At 45.0% G+C, this 10,524-nt stretch overlaps 1 long non-coding RNA gene across 1 annotated transcript; it reads right to left on the bottom strand.

Annotated features, from left to right (window-relative positions):
- Positions 1–41: 41 nt before the first annotated feature.
- Positions 42–6,063, bottom strand: LOC107106742. Its single transcript, XR_001482373.1, has 3 exons — positions 5,919–6,063; positions 1,658–1,716; positions 42–134 (listed from the first exon to the last, which is right to left on the bottom strand). It is a non-coding gene; the product is annotated as an uncharacterized LOC107106742 (long non-coding RNA).
- Between the last annotated feature and the right edge of the window lie 4,461 nt (positions 6,064–10,524).

Raw genomic sequence — 10,524 nt, forward strand, 5'->3', positions numbered from 1 at the left:
AAGAAGGCAGGTTTCCTAAACTGGACCACCAGTGATTTCAACTCACTTTAGCTTGCTTTCCTTCCATGACGGCCACACAGGAGTTGGTGGTGCCGAGATCGATACCGATGACTGCACCTTTGATTGCGTCTGAGCTGAAAGGTCAAAATTAAGACGTATCACAAACCAAGAAGTCCTTAAAATGAGGGAGTCACTGACACAGATAACAATTACTTCCTCAAGAAGGGCATCAAGTAGCTTATGCATCCTGTTTCCAAAATGATCAACCAATATAAAGAGGGACAAATGAGGGACCAAGGGATGTGTTTTACAACAGCAGCAGAATGCTCGCTTTTAGAATTAAAAAAAAATTAGACTTGTATCCCACCTTTCCCGCAAGCAGGCTCATGCGGGTTCCATCAATATTAATACAATCCACAGTTAACAATTAAAACCAATTAAATATGACTTTCCAGAAAGGGCCTGTGTGGATACACGCAACTTCAAGCCATCTTTTGCACAAAGACTTACTACAGTCAAGAAAAGGAAATGGCTGGATTGTGCATACTGAAAAACTTCAGATATGTTTGAGAACTCAGCTGAAAATTGCTAACACAAATCTATAGGTTAAAGTGAGTTGTTGAATGTCAAGGAGTTGCTGCTAATCAAATCTTCCCAAATGTAATATGGAAGTCCTTCATTAAGAAATGCTTTCATCTTTGGTCCTCATGTGGGGCCAATACTTCTGATTTGTAATTCACATTCTCAGGAAATCAAGGTCAGTTCTCCCTTTGCAAGAAAAATTGTGCCACAAAACTTCTACAACCAGAACTTCCAACGGAGACTAAATCAAAAAGTTTAGTACTCCAAAGGTGTATTTTCAGTGTAGCTGTAAAGTATTCTGAGTTTCCCAAGTATGGAATTGCTAGTTGGGGCTTCTTTATGGATTAGTTTTTAACTGTTCTGCAGTTATGCATTAGTAAATTTGCATGAATTAAATTGCATTTCAATTATGCGGTTATGCATGACTGTGCACTTATGTGTTAGTAAATTTGCATTAATTAAATTGTGTTCTAATATATATTTACAGTGGTTTGACATAGCTGTATTTTGATCATTTATTGTTGTGAAACGATCTGATTTTTCTAGAAACTTTGATCAATCCCTTTGCACGTTTTTGCACAGATGGATATGTATTTGCTATCTACGGGACTGTAAATACAACAGAAAGACTAAAATGAAACATTTTTTTAAATTAGATTTTCACTGAATATTTGTTCCAACTTCAAAGTCAAACGTAGTACATTATATCTAATCGTGACACAGATGCTGACCCCAAAAGAGGTTAGAGATACAAAATACCCCAAGGCCCTTAGGAAAAGTGGGAGAAATATAAACATTAAAAATGACAAGGTTAGTTCTGAATTCTTCTGAAATGTATGGGTTTCAGCACCCACGGGGCTCTGGATTGGGAAATGGTTTTTAACACCAAACAGGAAAAAACTTAAAATCTTGTTTTTGTTTAAAGCCATCATGCTGTCTTCAAGTTACAACATGAGACACTGGGAATTTTCACAAAGACCCGCTGAGCAGCAGCCTTCTCCAAACTCTTAAGACACCTGCACGACTTCAACAACAAACATTAGTTATTGCCAACCTGTTTCTTGAGAATACTTACGCATATTTCCGGCTTGTTACACCTCTAAGGATATCTTGACTTAAACCGTTCCAGATAACCTATAAAATAAGAACATCCAATTAAAAAAAAATACATTTGTAACGATCTTCTCCAATCAGGATAAGCACCATTCTTAAATGGTGTTAAGCCTCTAAAACTGCCCTCCTGCAAACAAAAACTTATCAGAAGACAATACTTGAGCTAAATGAAAATGCTTTTTCTGTTAAACAAGGATGCCTTTCTTGGAAAGCAACGCAACTTCTACCCTGAATCTAGTTATCTGGCTATGTATGAGGCAAGGAGGGAGACACAAGCCCTAGGACCAGCCAAGCTCATTTGTGTAACAGCTAACCATAGTTTGCCCTTACATTTGAACTTAGCCAAGTAGAGACTGCTGAGCAATTCTACATTCAAGTGCTAGTTTCTCGCTCTGGTTAGAGCAGTGATACCCACTCAGTGGTTTGGGACCAGACGTGACTCTTCTGAGCAGCATTGCCCAATGTGGCACCTGATCCATATTTGGTTCCCACCTTGGAATAACTGTTGCCAAAGGAACAGGTAAGCTGTGAGCCTCCCTGAAGGGCAGGCATCATGCCAAGGATGGAAGTAAATAGAGTTCTTTTGGTTGATGGTAATTGTCAATTGAGCTCTCCATGAGCTGTGGAGTGAGTACCATGGGTTCAGGCAATAGGTTAGATCCAGCCAGCTTTTCTGCTGACAGAAAAGGGAGAGAAGAATTTCCTTAGGCCATTGAAAATGTTTATGCTGCAATCATGGGACCTGTCTGGACAAAAGACTTATGTAACAGCCATTGTACTAAAGAAGGGAATTAAGTGAGTGAACTAAAAAATAACAAAGTCTGTAAATTTGACTTTGAGAACAGTGTGTTACTTGTACTCTGAAACACACACTCACATACATATGGAAACACCCCTTTTTGCACTGAAGTCTTTATCTACTACACTAGAGGCCAGTTCGGTCATACAAAGTATTCAGTTCCACACACTCGAATTCATTAGACTAGCTGTGTCTTACCTATGCTGTAAAAAACTCAGGACTCAAAGCATCCCACACAATCAGTATATGTATTTGGACAAAAAGTGTAAATTATAACTTCAATGCAAAAATTCTACTGCATAAGATGTTAAACATATCAGGATTTCCCCTCCCCACTACCTCACACACACACCAAAGGTGACAGGAGCTGAAAAGTGACCTTTAGAACTTGCAAACAGACACAGAACCTCTCACTAAATGCTTGATTGCACTGGCCTTTGCCATCACTAGAGATGACTAAAGTGTAAGACTAGGATCCAGGGGACCGAGGTTCAAAACCCCACTTTACCATAGAAGCTTGTTGGGTGACTTTGGGCCAGTCACACTCTCTCTCTCTCAGCTGATCATACCTCATAGGGTTGTTGTGAGGATAAAACACAGAAGAATGATGCCAGGCAATTTGTGTTTCCACTTGGGAGAAAGACGGGTATAAATGAAATAAGGGAGTGGGTTTTTTTTGGGGGGGGGAGGGGCGTATAACACATCGCAGTATAACCACCAAGGAATGGAATCAGTATCTTCTTTGCAGGGTGGATTTGATTTAAATCACAATTTTGTTTCCACTTGGGAGAAAGACAGGTATAAATGAAATAAGGGAGTGTTTTTTGGGGGGGCGGGGAGGGGCGTATAACACATCACAGTATAACCACCAAAGAATGGAATCAGTATCTTCTCTGCAGGGTGGATTTGATTTAAATCACAATTTAAACCACTAGTCAGTAAGACCAAACTTAAATCATGATTTTCTACATAAAGACTCCTTCTTGCTGGCAGATATCTTAAGTGTTTGCACTTTGCCTGTGTGCCCTGATTGGGGCCTTCCCAGAAGCACTATTGGAAATGGAATGCTGGACTAGATTTTCTTGGCCACTATTATGTTGTGGGCATTACACGATGGAAACCATCCAGGATTGCCCAGGGATCTACATAGTCATTCTAAATAGTTATCAACGTCCTAACCATAGACGTAAGACACCACATGGCAAAGTAAATCTGCTGATGGAAACCATCCAGGATTGCTCAGGGATCTACATAGTTAACATTCTAAATAGTTATCAATGTCCTAAGCATAGACATGTAAGACACCACATGGCAAAGTAAATCTGCTATGGAGGACCTCTCAGGAAGAAAGCAGGAACTGACCCATCTTTGGTCCAACCCCCACTACGAACGTATAAAAAGAAACCAGTAAACTGCCATCAGGGATTATTTGAATTGATTTCTCTAGATGAAATCGCTTGATGTTTTTATGAACTACTATTTATTGTTTATCATGTGAGCCACTCAGAGCCCGCTTGCAGGAAAGGGTGGTATATAAACGGAATAAATAAAATAATTTTTTTAAAGATACAAAACCATTTCTCCATTTTAAGTGATTTGTTTTACACAACACACTAAATCCAGTGTTAATGGGGAGGTTGGGTGGTCAATGCCATAAACATTTGTGAACAGAAAGATGAACAGAGGTTCATTTCCAGCATCATCTGATACAACGGATCTCTTGTAGCAGACCAGGGAAATAGTTGAAGGAAGCAAAACTGGGCTAGAAAGTGGGATGGTAGTTGAGTGTGCCAGACTACAATCTAGGTTCAAATTTCCACAGTGCCATGGAAGCTCACTGGGTGACCTTGGGCCAAACACACGAACTCCTCACAGGCTTGTTGTGAAAATAAAAAGGGGCGAAGTACAAAGCATGTGCACACATAAAGACATGAAACTGCCTTATACTTGACCCATCGAAGTCAGTATTGTCTAGGCCAGGGGTCCTCCAGCTCTTAAAACAGGGGGCCAGTTCACTGTCCCTCAGACTGTTGGAGGGCCGGACTATAGTTTACAAAAAACCTATGAACAAATCCCGAGCAGGGCTCTTCCAGACAGCCCTCGCCCGCGCAGCCCTCCCAGGAGCCCTTGGTGGAATCCACAGAGCAGACCCTCTATTGCAGGATAAATAAACACCTGGCGGGCCGGATAAATGTTTTCGGCGGGCCGCATGTGGCCCGCGGGCCGTAGTTTGAGGACCCCTGGTCTAGGCAGACTTGGCAGCAGCTCTCCAGGGTCTCAGGCAGAGGTCTCTCATATCACCTACTGCCAAGATCTTTTAACTAGAGATACCAGGGATTGAACCCATGACCTTCAACATGCCAAGCAGATGCTCTACCACTGAACTCCAGCCCCTCCCCAAAGCACCTCCGTGCCCCTTGAAGTAAGGCAAAGATATACTACGCAGGCATATGAGTCAATAGCCTGAGACAGTACAATGCCGCTTCATACATGATGCAATGAAAAGCAAGAATTCATACGGCTAGAAAAGGAGACCACACTGATTCATGGAGAAGGACAGGTACATCAAGAGCCATTAAGTCTCACAATTAAAAGGAACGTTCATGCTCAAGAAGAGCATGCTGCCTTGAATCTCTGAAAAACAAATAGGCTTTAAATAACACAAATCAGTTATTGAGTGAGGGAGGCTTAACAAAGGAAGGCCCAAAGCGTTACTGGACTAGATACTCCCATCTTATTTAACAATGCGGTTTTTAACTTCTTACTTATGCTAAGCCAGCAAAGACTATTTTCTTAACTACGCAGAGCAAACGGGTCAACCCGACCACATGAGAAGCCACGTGCGTAAGATGGAAGGCAGCCCTATTAGACAGGGACACCCTTAGGTTTTTCCCACCTGGCCGGCAAAAGAAAAAGGCCTCAGAGAGTAGCAGCCGTGATTCCCAAATGTTTCAGACAGCATCAGAAGGAAGAAAAGAAACAGCCACAAGGCCTCATTCTCTGCTGTGAAAAACGATTCTCAAAAACTGAAGCGCAAAGGCTAGCTACCATCGGCTTGGAAAAACATTAAAAAGGGGAGTTAAGGGGTCCATGAATCAGCAGTTAACCGTGTCTAAGGATAAGCATTAGGCGCCCCCCCCCAGATGACCCCCATCTTTTGGCTCTCATTTCCCCCACCGTCAATATTTGGCACTCAAGAGTGCCTCCGAATATGGAGGCCCTTTTAAAGCCATTTCTAGAGAACCCCCATGATCCAGGGCAGTCTACCTTTGTGGACCAAAAATTGATAGTAAGGAATAGGGAGAATAGGTGAAAGGTAACGGGACTCTTCTCATGAGGCTCTCAACGCCCTTGACTTTCCCGGCCCTGGTAGGAGCCAAAACCAGCTTCCCCTTCTTCTTGCCCTCTCTCCAGCATGTCTCACCTGGGCAGGCCCGGGAAGCAGCAGGCGGAGCCGTGCGACACTCAACATGGCAGCGGTGTCGGCAGAGAGACTGAGGCCCCCCGCACCGACAGGCAAGAAAAGAGGCACGCGCGGCAGCGGCTGCGCCTTCTGGAATCCTCCGACTCACGTGGGAAGGGGCGTGGCCATGACCCTTCCATAGCTGCCCCAGCAAATCCCCTCATCCAAAAACCTCCCTCCAAGAAAGGTACAGGGGAAATACCCTTCCCGATGCTGGTTAACACACTGTAATAAATTACATGGTGTCCTCTAAACGTATTTTCTTCACAGTACCGGTGACACAAAGGACAAAACGTTTCGGATTAAAACAGGCGTTTGCTTGAACAGTTTTGCAGGGTCCTTGGACGCCATGCCTCCGGTCCAAGGTCAAAGATTAGAGCGGGATTGATTGCTGACATCAGGAGGAAGGCGGGACCATGAGTGCGCGTGCGTACTCGGCCTTGATTTAAAAAAAAGGGAGGCAGTCGGTCGCAGGCGCAGTAAGAGTCGGGCTCTCTACGCGTTTCGCTTTGCAAGAGATACGAGAAGCGTTGGAAAATTCGGAAGCTGAATTGCACCGCTGTGTCTCAACAGGCCGCAAGAGAATAAGTAGGATAATTTGAAATTATCTAAAGCATATAAACTTAGGTTAAAAATGAGAGTAAGGAAATAAAAATTATGCATCAAGAAAACTTATCAGTATAAACGGACAGAGTTCTGCGTTGACTCCTGAAGGTATCCCTGGGTAATCAAGATGAAGTCTTGCTATGTCGTAAACTGCACCAACTTCGTTGTCAAAGCGGAGTACAGTGGCACATCAAAAAAACTAACAACATTTATTTCAGCATAAGCTTTTGTGAGTCAGCTCGCTTCTTCAGGTGCAACTTACTCCATGGGAGCTGCTCTCTTTCATGTAGAGATCAGTTGTAATTCCAGTCCCATCGTTTCTGTCAGGAACCAGAGGTCATGGCTTGGGGTTGCCAACCTCCAGGAACAACCTGGGAATCTCCTGGAATTACGACTGATCTCTACATGAAAGAGAGCAGCTCCCATGGATAAAATAGGTGCTAAGGTCTCTTCCCAGACTGCACTCTAAAGTCTCTAGGAATGTCACAACCCAGAGTTGGCAACCCTAGGCATTGCCAAAAGTTCCATAACAAAACAAGTGTACAGTAATACATAACTTTATGGAATTATTGGTAAACAGGAAAAGTGGATCTGTTACTAATTTCATTGCCCACAAACAGACCCTGCAGACAGTATCTGACAGGCAGAGCCATTCTGCCTTGTAACCAAGAGGTCCCATTCAGCTATCATTGGTAATAACTGGAGAAACGCCTCTCCTGTGTAAATTTGTCCCTTTTGAATCCATCTAAGAGCACGTGTAGCTCTGATGGGTCACACCAATAAATCTACAGATCTCCCAGGGTTCATTTTTTTGGTCAGAGGTCTGTATTAGTTTATGGGATTTTTGATTTTCAAAAGATCCATGTTGTTGTTTATTTATTTATAATTCGATTTATATCCCACCCTTCCCTAAGGCTCAGGGTGGCTAACAATTGGGGCAAAAGCCATAATTAAAACAATTAAAACAAGATAAAAACATAACAATAGTACGACAAAGTGCTGGTGCTCTGATGTTCCTAGTTCCAAGATGGGTTCTGGTAGGGTGGATCCGGACCAACGGCGTAAGTTCCAAAGCGGCAGATAGCCAGTATTCTTCCCAGGGCCTGCTTTCACCCTGATGCTATCGCTGCCAATTTTCGGCGACGGTGCATTGATGGAACAGTAGCGATGGCGGCTCCTACTCGAAAGCCTGGCGGAAGAGCTCCGTCTTGCAGGCCCTGCGGAACCGCGCAAGATACTGCAGGGCCCGGATCGCCTCCGGGAGCTCATTCCACCAGGTAGGAGCCGCCACTGAAAAGGCCCTGGCCCTAGTCTCGGTGAGTTTGACGTCCCTGAGGCCTGGGGTAGTTGAAAGATGTTGGCCCCCCCGACCGTAGTGCCCTTGGGGGAACATGGGGAAAGGCGGTCCCTTAGGTATGCTGGACCCTGACCATAGAGAGCTTTAAAGGTAAGAACCAGCACTTTGAAGCGTATCCGGTATGCTATTGGCAGCCAGTGCAGCGCCTTCAGCACAGGTCGGATGTGGTCCCGCCTAGGGAGACCCGTCAACAACCTGGCTGCTGCATTCTGCACCAGCTGCAGCTTCCGGATTTGCGACAAAGGCAGCCCCAAGTACAGTAGTCCAGCCTCGAGGTAACCGTCGCATGGATCACTAGCCAGGTCATCACGGTCAAGGAAGGGAACCAACTGCCATACCAGCCGAAGATGATAAAAGGCCGACTTGGCAGTGGCTGCTACCTGGGTCTCCATCGTTAAAGAGGAGTCCAGGAGCACTCCCAAACTCCTAACCCCCGACGCTTGCACCAAAGGCGCCCCATCGAAGGGCAGGAGAGGGAGAGTTAAGTTGATACAGATAATTTTTGCACAATCCTATCTATATTGTTTGATTATTGTTTTGGGTTTTTTTTAGTTGACACAGATAATCACACAAGACATTGACTGAGAAATGAGTCCCACTGTGTTCATTGGGACTTTCTCCCCGGTAAGTATGCATAGGGCCCTGCCTTGGATTGCCCAGGCCAGCCCAGTCTCAGAAGCTGGTTAGGATTTGGATGAGAGCCCACCAAGAAATACCAGGGTCACAACACAGAGGCAAGCAATGGCAAACCACCTCTGAATGTCTCTTGCCTTGAAAACCCCACGGGGTTGCCATAAACCGGCTGTGACTTGACAGGGGGGCGGGAAAGTATGTATAGGATTGCCGCCTTTGCTGCTTACAGAATAATGCTGATCCTGACTGGTGCAGGGATAGTATCATGGTGTCCCAGCTGAAGGCACTGATTCCCGCCCTGGACTGGTTAGTGGTGAGGATGACTGCCCTGCAGAGAGACAAAGTACCTATTGTGGGCGTGGGGGCACCAAAGACAATGTGTCAAGAACTCCCAAAAACTTGCAATCAACCAAGATTCCTTTTAATGACCAGTTGGTTCACATTATTCCTGTGTCCACCCATCTCTAACTGTGCATTTTGGTTCCTCCCCCCCTCTGTTTGGCTCAGTGATAAATTTGTGATGACCCATGGACACCCATACCATCGGTACATCTAGTACAATTAGGGTTGCCAGACCCCCGGTTGGGGTGGGTTTCCCCCCAATTTCAGGGCCTCCAATCTGCTGCTGGCCAGCTGGTCAGCAGGAGAACCCTCACCCTCGTACAGCCCCCTCCTGCATCGATGTGATAGTGTCACCCAGAAGTGACGTCATCACGCCGGGCACGTTGCAAGGTGACGGTCTAGCATTTTGGCCAAAACTCTATGCTAACCATAGAGTTTTGGCCAAAAATGCTAGAGTGTTGCCGTGCAATGTGCCCAGTGTGATGTCGTCACTTCTGGGTGATGTCATCATGCGGCGCGCACTGGAAGAAGATCCAGGGACAGACCCGGGAGCCCCGCATTAGAAGCCTGGTAAGACCTGGCAACCCCAAGTACAATCCTGTCTGCTCAGACTGGCCTAGCTCCCTGATATCTCAAGTGGAGGACTTTCCCAGTTCTGTTCCCTGCGATCTTTTAAAATGAATTGCAAGGAATTAAAATTGGGACCTAATGTACAGACAGTTTGAGCTCAACCATTGATCGAAACAAAGGGTTGGATCCCGCCAGCTTTTTCACTCAGTTCCTCTTCTAGCCACTGTCCCACATGACTTTTGTCCACGTAGGGCCCTTGATCCTCAGCTTAGCCTTGTTGATGGTTGAAAGGAACACCCTTTCTCCTTTTTTCACCAGTGGAAATGCTGGTTGGATCCAGCCCAAATTGATGAATAGGTCATATACCCTCTAGGCATTTTGTCTCGGTTTGTCCTGTGCCTTGATACATAGGATCAACAGAGTCAACATAAAGCACACTTGTATATACTATCGAGTTCTGTGTCATACACCTTCATGTTATCACATTTGTTAACCAAAGCTTGGGTTCATGTTCTCTGGTGAGTCAAGTCCAATAAACCACACCAGGGCAAGGCCTCAAACACAACAAGAGCGAACTTTATTTGGATAAAGGGAACTCTAGCAGGAAACGCCAGCAGTTCAGAGTTCTGACACAGTTACAGTTGCTTATATACTCTCCAAAACATTTCAGAACGCCCCTCCCACATAGGCATTGTTACATGGATTCAGTTACCATCCAGATCTTTCATAAGAACATAAGAGATGCCGGATCAGGCCAAAGGCCCATCCAGTCCAACACTCTGTATTACACAATGGCCAGAAATACCAGTGCCATCAGGAGGTCCACCAGTGGGGCCAGGACATTAGAAGCCCTCCCACTGTTGACCCCCCCAAGCACCAAGAAGACAGAGCATCACTTGCCCCAGAGCCCCTATCTATACCTTGTGGCTAATAGCCACTGATGGACCTCTGCTCCATATGCTTATCTAATTCCCTTTTGAAGCTGTTTCAGTTGACTGTTGTTTGTTCCACACATTTAAACATAAACCTAACACTCCCATCAAGATCAATGACATTCGG

Source organism: Gekko japonicus, unplaced genomic scaffold (genome assembly GCF_001447785.1).
Source record: "Gekko japonicus isolate JY-2015 unplaced genomic scaffold, Gekko_japonicus_V1.1 scaffold1350, whole genome shotgun sequence".
Taxonomy (NCBI): domain Eukaryota; kingdom Metazoa; phylum Chordata; class Lepidosauria; order Squamata; family Gekkonidae; genus Gekko; species Gekko japonicus.